Genomic DNA, 12,660 nt, shown 5'->3' on the forward strand with positions numbered 1-12,660 from the left:
GCGCTGGGGGCTGGTCACTGGTTGCTGGTGAGCTCACCAGCAACTCGTGTAGTGACACTCCAGCGATCCCTGCCAGGTCAGGTTGCTGGTGGGATCGCTGGAGCGTCGCAGTGTGACATCTCACAGCAACCTCCTAGCAACTTACCAGCGATCCCTATCGTTGTTGGGATCGCTGGTAAGTTGCTTAGTGTGACTGGACCTTAAGCGACGCTCCAGCGATCCCACCAGCAACCTGACCTGGCAGGGATCACTGGAGCGTCGCTCCACGTGGAAGCATGCTGCGCTTGGTAACTAAGGTAAATATCGGGTAACCAACCCGATATTTACCTTGGTTACCAGCGCACACCGCTTAGCGCTGGCTCCCTGCACACTTAGCCACAGTACACATCGGGTTAATTACCCAATGTGTACTCTGCTACGTGTGCAGGCAGCAGGGAGCCGGCTTCTGCGGACGCTGGTAACCACGGTAAACATCGGGTAACCAAGAAGCCCTTCCTTTGGTTACCCGATATTTACCTTCGTTACCAGCGTCCGCCGCTCTCACACTGCCAGCGGCGGCTCCCTGTTCCCCGCACTCCTAGCCACAGTACACATCGGGTTAATTACCCGATGTGTACTGTGGCTACGTGTGCAGAGAGCAGGGAGCCGGCACTGACAGCGTGAGAGCGACGGATGCTGGTAACGAAGGTAAATATCGGGTAACCAAAGTAAGGACGTCTTGGTTACCCGATGTTTACCATGGTTACCAGTGTGTGAGTGTGAGTGTGAGTGATGACAGACTCATAGACAATTGCAGCATGCTGCACTCTTTCCTCAGTCCGGTTAGAGTTGAGGAAAAACTCGCAGATCTGAGCTTACATGGAGCCGAGTGCAATACGACATTTTCTCACAGTGCACATGTGCGAGTCATATACCAGGGTAACTCTAGCCTTAGAATTACACATAATTTGATATCTGGTGGACATCTATGGTTTTTATGGTTTTTGACTGTGTGGATTGGTTATACTGACATCTGGTGAGAAATTCATGTCAATAGTACCTTTATAAATATATTTCACACACTGTATATGTAAAAAAAACATGTGTGATTAATACAAATGACTTGCACCTTCCTCTAAGTACCTTTCAAAAGAGACCAGGAACAAATTTAGAGGAACGGTTATATTGGCAACTAAATAGGAAAGGGATCTTCACAGTTAGAGCAGTCAGACTGTGAAATATTCTAGCACAAGAGGTAGTAATGGCAGACACTATAGTAATAACATTTAAAAAATGGCTGGATGCATATCTCACTACACAAGGCAATGTGGGATATAAATAATCAAGAGACAGAAAATATATAACTTTGAAGATAGGTTGAACTTGATGGACCCATATCTTTATTCATCCTGTAACTATGTAGGATGTATCTTAGGAAATTGCTTAAAATGCAATTGTTTTACAAGTAATTTGCCCTTAACTTTTTATGTGCAAATTAATATTTATAAGCCCAATCTTTCCATGCAAGAAATGCACAATATTCATGAAAAACACAACATTTAATCCACGACCTTGATTTATTTTGGTATTTATGGGAGGCCATAATAATAGGGCGCCTACTTGATAACAAGTGCAATGATTGACTTCTAAAGTGAAAAGAATTGCCAATGGTGAAAGGGTTAAAGTTTTGGTCCTTCATGTAGTAGGCCCCTGTAGTAACCATGACAACTGTTATCAGCTCATAAACACATGTCATAAAGAAGATTCCATAAAAGAAGGTTGTGCTGCCATGATCAGTGCCATTACTGATGCGCCTGAGGATGTTGAGCTTGACCACCCCACATAATGTGCCCACCTTGGTGTAATTTGGAGGTTCTAGTAGGTAAAGGGGTTGTCTGCTTTAGACACCCCCAGGGTATATGAAGGTAACAGAGGGGGGTCCCCAGCACAGGATCCCCTTCTGTTACCCTCTTCATAGAGCAGCTCACATTTAGAAATTCCTGGCTATGCCTTTAATGGGTGATAACTTGGGAGGGATATTCAACCAATTAGAGGTTATCCGAAATGAACAACCCCTGTAACCAAGTGTCCAACTTCTGGAGAGCTGAACCTGGATCTGTGAGGGAGAAATTGTTCAATCAGGTCAACCAAATTGGTTGTAGCAATTCTTGGGGTGACAGATATCGCAGCCAGATCTCCCCCACATCCAGATTATCGCATTTATAGTCTAAATTTATTATTTCATTGTCTGTAAATCTGATAAAATGTACAAATTGTAAAACTGCTGTTACATCTGTTATACTGTATGTACATCTGTTATTTGATCCTAGATTGTTAATTACTTTATCTCACAATAGGGACTAATAGGGACTCATTAGTAGAGTTGAGCGCGGTTCGTGGTTCGTGGTTCTCCAGTTCGCGGCTCGAGTGATTTTTGGGCTGTTCGAGATCGAACTAGAACTCGAGCTTTTTGCTAAAAGCTCGATAGTTCTAGATACGTTCGAGAACGGTTCTAGCAGCAAAAAGCAGGGCTTTTTACAGCTACAGTGTGCAGGAGCCATCGCTGGCAGCCTGCCACAAGCTGGTAACCAAGATAAACATCGGGTATCCAAGCAAAGCGCTTTGGTTAGTAACCCGATGTTTATCTTAGTTACGTGCAGGAAGCCCACACTTTCCCGCTCAGCTCGCTCCACCCCCTCCTGCCCGCGGCATGTACACATACATACACATACACAAACACACACACACACACACACACATCCACTCCCCCCCCCCCCCGCCCGCCCGCCCGCTCGCTCGCTCGGCTTACCTGCGGTGATGAAGTCCCGCCATCCCGACCTCAGCGCTGTCACTGTCCTCCATGGCCGCCGCTTGTCACATCACCTATCGCTTCCGACCCGAGACTGACTAGCGGTGACGTCACGGACCTCTCGCGATACTTGATGTGAAGGCGCCGGTCATTGACCTCAGTGACAGGGGCTGTCAGTGTGCTGGAGATCAGCGCAGGTAATGTACCTCGCTGACAGCAGCACTTGTCATGCCCTGCAGTGACCTGGGCTGACCCATTGATGTTAGCTCAGGTCACTGCACTGCTCTCCCAGCCAATGGGGAACATCCTGCTCTTCATTGACTGGGACAGTGTGCATCGTCATGGCAACCCCTTGGATTACACCAGACCTGGATTTGTTTTTCAATCTAATAAATTGGTTAAAGAGGGAATGTTTTGGGGAGTGTTTTTTCAAATAAAAATGTGTTTGTCGTGTATTTTTTTTTTATTACTGACTGGGTTGGTGATGTCGGGTATCTGATAGACGCCTGACCTCACCAACCCAAGGGCTTGATGCCAGGTGACATTACACATCTGGTATTAACCCCAAATATTACCCCGTTTGCCACCGCACCAGGGCGCGGGATGAGCTGGGGCGAAGCACCAGGATTGGCGCATCTAATGGATGCGCCACTTCTGGGGCGGCTGCGGCCTGCTATTTTTAGGCTGGGGAGATTCCAATAACCATGGACCTCCCTAGTCTGAGAATATCAGGCCCCAGCTGTCTGCTTTACCTTGGCTGGTGATCCAATTTTGGGGGACCCCTACGTGTTTTTTTTTTTAATTATTTATTTAATTTAAAATAACAGCGTGGGGTGCCCTCAGTTTTGGATTACCAGCCAAGGTGAGGTTGCCAGCTGTGGTCTGCAGGCTGCAGCCGTCTGCTTTACCCTAGCTGGCTACAAAACTAGGGGGAACCCTATGTCATTTTTTTTTCATTTTTTTGGCTAAATACAAAGCTAAGCACCCCTTAGTGCCACATGAAAGGTACCAAAGGGTGTTCCACTTTTTCTCCATTTTTTTCTCCACTTTCTCTCCACTTTTTCTCCACTTTTTCTCCATTTTTTTCTCCACTTATTCTCCACTTTTTCTCCTCTTATTCTCCACTTTTTCTCCACTTTTTCTCCTCTTATTCTCCACTTTTTCTCCACTTATTCTCCACTTTTTCTCCATTTTTTTCTCCACTTTCTCCACTTTTTCTCCACTTTTTTCTCCACTTTTTCTCCTCTTATGCTCCACTTTTTCTCCTCTTAATCTCCACTTTTTCTCCACTTTTTCTCCACTTTTTCTCCACTTTTTTCTCCACTTTTTCTCCTCTTATGCTCCACTTTTTCTCCACTTTTTCTCCACTTTTTCTCCACTTTTTCTCCACTTTTTCTCCACTTTTTCTCCTCTTAATCTCCACTTTTTCTCCTCTTATGCTCCACTTTTTCTCCACTTTTTCTCCACGTTTTCTCCACTTTTTTCTCCACTTTTTCTCCTCTTATGCTCCACTTTTTCTCCACTTTTTCTCCACTTTTTCTCCACTTTTTCTCCACGTTTTCTCCACGTTTTCTCCACTTTTTTCTCCACTTTTTCTCCTCTTATGCTCCACTTTTTCTCCACTTTTTCTCCACTTTTTCTCCTCTTAATCTCCACTTTTTCTCCACTTTTTCTCCACTTTTTCTCCACTTTTTCTCCACTTTTTCTCCACTTTTTTCTCCACTTTTTCTCCACTTTTTCTCCTCTTATGCTCCACTTTTTCTCCACTTTTTCTCCACTTTTTCTCCTCTTATGCTCCACTTTTTCTCCACTTTTTCTCCACTTTTTCTCCTCTTATGCTCCACTTTTTCTCCACTTTTTCTCCACTTTTTTCTCCACTTTTTCTCCTCTTATGCTCCACTTTTTCTCCACTTTTTCTCCACTTTTTCTCCACTTTTTCTCCTCTTATGCTCCACTTTTTCTCCACTTTTTCTCCACTTTTTCTCCATTTTTTTCTCCACTTATTCTCCACTTTTTCTCCTCTTATTCTCCACTTTTTCTCCACTTTTTCTCCACTTTTTCTCCTCTTATTCTCCACTTTTTCTCCACTTTTTCTCCACTTTTTCTCCATTTTTTTCTCCACTTTCTCCACTTTTTCTCCACTTTTTTCTCCACTTTTTCTCCTCTTATGCTCCACTTTTTCTCCTCTTAATCTCCACTTTTTCTCCACTTTTTCTCCACTTTTTCTCCACTTTTTTCTCCACTTTTTCTCCTCTTATGCTCCACTTTTTCTCCACTTTTTCTCCACTTTTTCTCCACTTTTTCTCCACTTTTTCTCCTCTTAATCTCCACTTTTTCTCCTCTTATGCTCCACTTTTTCTCCACTTTTTCTCCACTTTTTCTCCACGTTTTCTCCACTTTTTTCTCCACTTTTTCTCCTCTTATGCTCCACTTTTTCTCCACTTTTTCTCCACTTTTTCTCCACTTTTTCTCCACGTTTTCTCCACGTTTTCTCCACTTTTTTCTCCACTTTTTCTCCTCTTATGCTCCACTTTTTCTCCACTTTTTCTCCACTTTTTCTCCTCTTAATCTCCACTTTTTCTCCACTTTTTCTCCACTTTTTCTCCACTTTTTCTCCACTTTTTCTCCACGTTTTTCTCCACTTTTTCTCCACTTTTTCTCCTCTTATGCTCCACTTTTTCTCCACTTTTTCTCCACTTTTTCTCCACTTTTTCTCCTCTTATGCTCCACTTTTTCTCCACTTTTTCTCCACTTTTTCTCCTCTTATGCTCCACTTTTTCTCCACTTTTTCTCCACTTTTTTCTCCACTTTTTCTCCTCTTATGCTCCACTTTTTCTCCACTTTTTCTCCACTTTTTCTCCTCTTAATCTCCACTTTTTCTCCACTTTTTCTCCACTTTTTCTCCACTTTTTCTCCACTTTTTCTCCACTTTTTTCTCCACTTTTTCTCCACTTTTTCTCCTCTTATGCTCCACTTTTTCTCCACTTTTTCTCCACGTTTTCTCCACGTTTTCTCCACTTTTTTCTCCACTTTTTCTCCTCTTATGCTCCACTTTTTCTCCACTTTTTCTCCACTTTTTCTCCTCATAATCTCCACTTTTTCTCCACTTTTTCTCCACTTTTTCTCCACTTTTTCTCCACTTTTTTCTCCACTTTTTCTCCACTTTTTCTCCTCTTATGCTCCACTTTTTCTCCACTTTTTCTCCACTTTTTCTCCACTTTTTCTCCTCTTATGCTCCACTTTTTCTCCACTTTTTCTCCTCTTATGCTCCACTTTTTCTCCACTTTTTCTCCACTTTTTTCTCCACTTTTTCTCCTCTTATGCTCCACTTTTTCTCCTCTTAATCTCCACTTTTTCTCCACTTTTTCTCCACTTTTTCTCCACTTTTTTCTCCACTTTTTCTCCTCTTATGCTCCACTTTTTCTCCACTTTTTCTCCACTTTTTCTCCACTTTTTCTCCACTTTTTCTCCTCTTAATCTCCACTTTTTCTCCTCTTATGCTCCACTTTTTCTCCACTTTTTCTCCACTTTTTCTCCTCTTAATCTCCACTTTTTCTCCTCTTATGCTCCACTTTTTCTCCACTTTTTCTCCACTTTTTCTCCACGTTTTCTCCACTTTTTTCTCCACTTTTTCTCCTCTTATGCTCCACTTTTTCTCCACTTTTTCTCCACTTTTTCTCCACTTTTTCTCCACGTTTTCTCCACTTTTTTCTCCACTTTTTCTCCTCTTATGCTCCACTTTTTCTCCACTTTTTCTCCACTTTTTCTCCTCTTAATCTCCACTTTTTCTCCACTTTTTCTCCACTTTTTCTCCACTTTTTCTCCACTTTTTTCTCCACTTTTTCTCCACTTTTTCTCCTCTTATGCTCCACTTTTTCTCCACTTTTTCTCCACGTTTTCTCCACGTTTTCTCCACTTTTTTCTCCACTTTTTCTCCTCTTATGCTCCACTTTTTATCCACTTTTTCTCCTCTTAATCTCCACTTTTTCTCCACTTTTTCTCCACTTTTTCTCCACTTTTTCTCCACTTTTTTCTCCACTTTTTCTCCACTTTTTCTCCTCTTATGCTCCACTTTTTCTCCACTTTTTCTCCACTTTTTCTCCACTTTTTCTCCTCTTATGCTCCACTTTTTCTCCACTTTTTCTCCACTTTTTCTCCTCTTATGCTCCACTTTTTCTCCACTTTTTCTCCACGTTTTCTCCACGTTTTCTCCACTTTTTTCTCCACTTTTTCTCCTCTTATGCTCCACTTTTTCTCCACTTTTTCTCCACTTTTTCTCCTCTTAATCTCCACTTTTTCTCCACTTTTTCTCCACTTTTTCTCCACTTTTTCTCCACTTTTTCTCCACTTTTTTCTCCACTTTTTCTCCACTTTTTCTCCTCTTATGCTCCACTTTTTCTCCACTTTTTCTCCACTTTTTCTCCACTTTTTTCTCCACTTTTTCTCCACTTTTTCTCCTCTTATGTTCCACTTATTCTCCACTTTTTCTCCACTTTTTCTCTACTTTTTCTATGGTCGGTCTACCCATTAGCTCTGCCATGCATAGTGTAGCTCTACACCTACTGCACATGTTACTTTATGATTGACATCTCTTTCGTACCAGAGCTGTCTAAGTCTACTCTGACCCCATATTTGTCATTACTATATTGTCCTTGTACTGTATTATGACATTTGTATCATGTGTTTCATTTCTTGCTGTGTTGCAATTTTTTTGCTGCATCCCAATTGTACCTCTACATTGTTCGAGTTTATGTTATTGTTCTCTCACTCTTATGTGATACTGATTATTGTCATTTTTCATGATTACATGCAGATAAGTCTAATCTGACGAAGGCTCAGGCCGAAACGTCATTTGTAACTTGTTTTGGACAAACACATATATGCTTATGAAAAAAAAATTTTCTTAATACGGACCAATAAAGAGTGATTTTGCATTACTATCCGTTGTGACTTACTGACTTAGTCTGGGAGATTTAGAGTGCCGAGGTTACTCACTAATTTTATCTATTATTACCTCTGAGCACCTATATACCAGTGAGCAGAGCTTCCTCTACAGTAGTTCTCCTGATTAGGCATGCCCTTACCTCATGAGCAGGGCATTGCAGCTTTGGTAGCAACCATTACGACATGGACTCTGCTGCTGTGGACCCGGGGAGAGTGAGTGCAGATTCATTGCACCCACACTCCTCACATGAAGGGTCCGCACTCCTAGAAAATGGGGGATACGTTCCCTGAGTGTCTCCCCCCCATATTCTAGACGGTCCAGAGTCGTCGTGGGACCCCTTTATTTTTTTTCTTACAATAAATTGGTGAAAGAGGAAATGTTTTGGGGACTGTTTTTTCAAATAAATTTCTTTTGTCGATTTTTTGTTTTTGTTAGTACTGACAGTTTATGATGTTGGGTATCTAATAGACGCCATGACATCACAAACTGCTGGGCTTGATCTCAGGTGACTTTACAGCTAGTATCAACCCGATTTATTACCCCGTTTGCCACTGCACCAGGGCACGGGATGAGCTGGGGTGAAGCGCCAGGATTGGCGCATCTAGTGGATGCGCCACGTCTGGGGTGCCTGCGGCCTGCTATTTTTAGTCTGTGAAGGCCCAATAACTATGGACCTTCCCACCCTGAGAATACCAGACCACAGCTGTCCGCTTTACCTTGGCTGGTGATCCAATTTGGGGGGTCCCCTACTTTTATTGTGTAATTATTAATATTTATAAAATAATTATAAAAAAGAGCCTGAGGGGACCTCCACATTGGATCCCCAACCACGGTAAAGCTGCCAGCTGTGGTTTTCAGGCTACAGCCGTCTGCTTTACCCTAGCTGGCTATCAAAAATGGGGGGACCCAACGTAATTTTTTTTTTTTAACTATTTTTTAAATAGAAAAAATTAATGGGCTTCCCTGTATTTTGATTGCCAACCAAGGTAACGGCAGGCAGATGGGGGTGGCAACCCATAGCTGTCTGCTTTATCTGCGCTGAGAATCAAAAATACCGCGGAGCGCTACGTCATTTTTTTAAAGATTTATTTTTACAGCACTGTGATGTCCAGCAATCAAAATACAGGGAAGCCCATTTTATTTTTAGTTATTTAAATAAATAATTAAAAAAAATATATGTTAGCTCCCACTGCATTTTTTGTATTGCTAGCTAAGGGTAATCCAAGCAGCTACTGGCTGCTAACCCCCACTGCTTGGTGTTACCTTCACTGGCAATGGAAAATCCAGGGAAGCATTTTTTTTTTTTTTTGCCAAAAAGCTACAAAAAAAGGACGTGAGCTTCGCCATATTTTTGTATGCTAGCCAGGTATAGCAGGCAGGTGCTGGAAGAGTTGGATACAGCGCCAGAAGATGGCGCTTCTATGAAAATGCCATTTTCTGAGGTGGCTGCAGACTGCAATTCGCAGCAGTGGGGCCCAGAAAGCTCAGGCCAACCGGTGGTGCGGATTCCAATCCCAGCTGCCTAGTTGTACCTGGCTGGACACAAAAATGGGGCAAAGCCTACGTCATTTGTTTTCTAATTATTTCATGAAATTCATGAAATAATAAAAAAAGGGCTTCCCTTTATTTTTGGTTCCCAGCCGGGTACAAATAGGCAACTGGGGGTTGGGGGCAGCCGTACCTGCCTGCTGTACCTGGCTAGCATACAAAAATATGGCGAAGCCACATAATTTTTTCAGGGGGCAAAAAACTTCTGCATACAGTCCTGGATGGAGTATGCTGAGCCTTGTAGTTCTGCAGCTGCTGTCTGTCTGTATGGAGAAGAGCAGACAGCAGCTGCAGAACTACAAGGCTCAGCATACTCCATCCAGGACTGTATGCAGAAGTTTTTTGCCCACCAAAAAAATGACGTGGGCTTCGCCATATTTTTGTATGCTAGCCAGGTACAGCTGGCAGCCACGGGCTGCCTCCAACCCCCAGTTGCCTATTTGTACCCGGCTGGGAACCAAAAATATAGGGAAGCCCGTTTTTTTTTAATTATTTCACTTATTTCATGAAATAATTAAAAAACAAATGACGTGGGCTTCGCCCTATTTTTGTGTCCAGCCGGGTACAACTAGGCAGCTGGGGATTGGAATCCGCAGCACAGGTTAGCCCGAGGTTTGTGGGCGCCTCTGCTGCGGATTTCAGTCCGCAGCCGTCCCAGAAAATGGCGCTCTCATAGAAGCGCCATCATCTGGCGCTGTATCCAACTCTTCCAACAGCCCTGGAGCCGGGTGGCTTGTTGGGTAATCATGAGTTAATACTGGCTTTGTTTTACCAGCCAGTATTAAGCCAGAGATTCTTAATGTCAGGCAGGTTTGACCCGGCCATTAAGAATCTCCAATAAAGGGTTAAAAAAAGACACCACACAGAGAAAAAATACTTTAATAGAAATAAATACACAGACACATTAGAGACTCCATCTTTATTACCCCTGTCAGCCCTCCACGATCCTGCTCTTCTGTCTTCTTTCTTTCTAGTGTAGTAGTAGTGACGATTGTAGTGAGGGGCATCACTTGGGGCTGGGGAACCTCCATCCTAACTACAATGCTCACTACAATCGGGAAGCAGCGTGCAGCCTTCACTCTGTGAGTGATCAGTGCTGGCTGCTAGCAGTAACGCTGACAGACGCGTTACCATAGCAACGGTGCTCCCGGAGCCGCGGTTAGCGGTGACGTCACCGCTAACTGCGTTGCTATGGCAACGGTGATCTCCGTTAATGACCGGCTGTGTCAGCCGGTCCCTAACGGAACGGGGAGTCGACCGTGTGCTAGAGCATGTCGCCGGTACACGGCGATACACATATGTGCACCGTGTACCGGAGAGATGCACTCGCAGGTCCTACATGACGTGTCATAGTCATGTGACCAGTCTGTAGCCAATGAGATAATAGCCACGTGACTGGTCACATGGCTATTTTGACGTCACGATAGGTCCTGCTTCTCTGCTGGCAGTGCAGGTCACCGGGAGGATTCAGCGATCATCGGATGGAATAGCGGCAGGAGACAGAGTGCAGAAGGGATCGCGAGGACCGGTAAGTGTTATGGCAATGTTTATTAACTGTTTGTGTACATTTATAATGCATTTTTATGTGTTTGTGATTGCCTCCCATTCTAGCCTATACGTTCGAGTTCGGTTCGTCGAACGTTCGACGAACCGAACTCGAACGGGACCCCCGTTCGGCGAACCGGCCTCGAGCCGAACCGGGACCGGTTCGCTCATCTCTACTCATTAGGTAAAAGTCGACGGTGAGCGGGGGCGCCAACTGCGCAGGTAATAGGGTGCCGACCTCCGCTGCAAGGTAGGGGCAGTCATAGGGCTCATTAGGGTCAGCCCCCTTGTGTGTTGTTTTCTTATTTAATGTATTGGATGTGGGGTTTCCCCTCCTTTCAACCTTATTAATAAATTCTAAGTTTTAGGAGTTTTTTGTTTATGATATACATCTGTTATATATCGGCGCTAACTCTCTAAGCCCAGGGGAAGGGCAATCCTCCGGCCATGGTTCCCTAGAGGTTTCCCCCACAGGGGGTTTTTCCTCTCCTGAGTGCTGGAAGGTGACTCTCCGTGAGTCGGGGGTGTGCCATTTTCAGTGTCATGTAAATTTCAATAAAATTGGGTCCATTTGACACCTAATTGCAATGTGTTGTGTATTTATTTTGTTTGTTTCTGTCTGGTTCATTTTGTTTGGGAGTCTATCACATACCACATAGTCACACAGCAGGGAATCTCCCGGTGACACAGGACCCTCACTTACTCAATAAGTGCATCTTGCCCCATTAGTTGCTCCTGCTCTCGTGAATGAGATGAAGCAGAGAAGACATTACAGTATAACTCCCGCATTCTTGGAATAATGACGTATTTTACAGCACTATTACACACCCACAGTCAGTATTTTGGTCATTATTTTCCATCAGTATTTGTAAGTCCCGAAAATTAAAGGGGAACAAACATAGAGAAAAAGAATAACTGAAACATTTGCACCTTTTCTGTGTTTTGGATCTACCTCTGTTCTCTCAAATACAAAAAGAGATCAAGGAACACAGCTATACAAAACACCCAAGGGGAGCAAAGAACATGCATCGCCAATATGTGATATGCAGGTGAATGGGCTGTGTGGATGTGGTAAGACCAACGGATAGAGTGACATAAACGCACCAAAAAGTAGAAATAAATTCTACAAGAAACCAAATAAGGTCAAAAGAAAATCATTTATTTGTTACAAAATAAGGGTAGGGGGAAACAGGTATTAAGCCACAAGGCAGGATAACCAAAGCAGAGCAAAAGAAGAGGCATCACATGTGAATAGAAACATAGTGTGGGGGGGGGGCAGGGACTCCATGTAAAACATGCAATCAAAGTGATCAGGTAGAAAAATTATTATTGTCTGGTGTATGGGGGATGAGATGCAAGTGTGCAATAAGAAAGTAAAGCACAAATGGCTGGAGCACACTGGCATAACATCATCCACACCGCAACATGGTATAAATCAAAGTGTATGAAAAATAATTTACCTGATCACAGAGGAGAGTGCCAGCCCGCACATGTGTCACCAAAACCCCGACGCGCACGTTTCAGCGTCACCTTCGTCAGGGGGTGGGGCCATCATGGCAAAACAGAGTTTATATAGGGCATAAATCTAAGGCAGCTCATCACAGACCATAATGGCGTGTGACAACGTCCGCCAACCAACACGCCCACACTGCAGCGCCAACCACCACCGGAAGTGACGCTGCAGAGGGGGAGGGCAGTCACAGACGCGCACAGCCACAATGGAATCAAAAAATCAAAAGAGCGCATGTGCGCAGAAAAATTATTAACTGTAATAAATCATGGTGGTACAGTGGAACCAAAAAGAAAACAACAAGCGTGCCCGGGCCGGACCCGC

Source organism: Anomaloglossus baeobatrachus, chromosome 2 (assembly GCF_048569485.1).
Source record: "Anomaloglossus baeobatrachus isolate aAnoBae1 chromosome 2, aAnoBae1.hap1, whole genome shotgun sequence".
Classification (NCBI taxonomy): Eukaryota; Metazoa; Chordata; class Amphibia; order Anura; family Aromobatidae; genus Anomaloglossus; species Anomaloglossus baeobatrachus.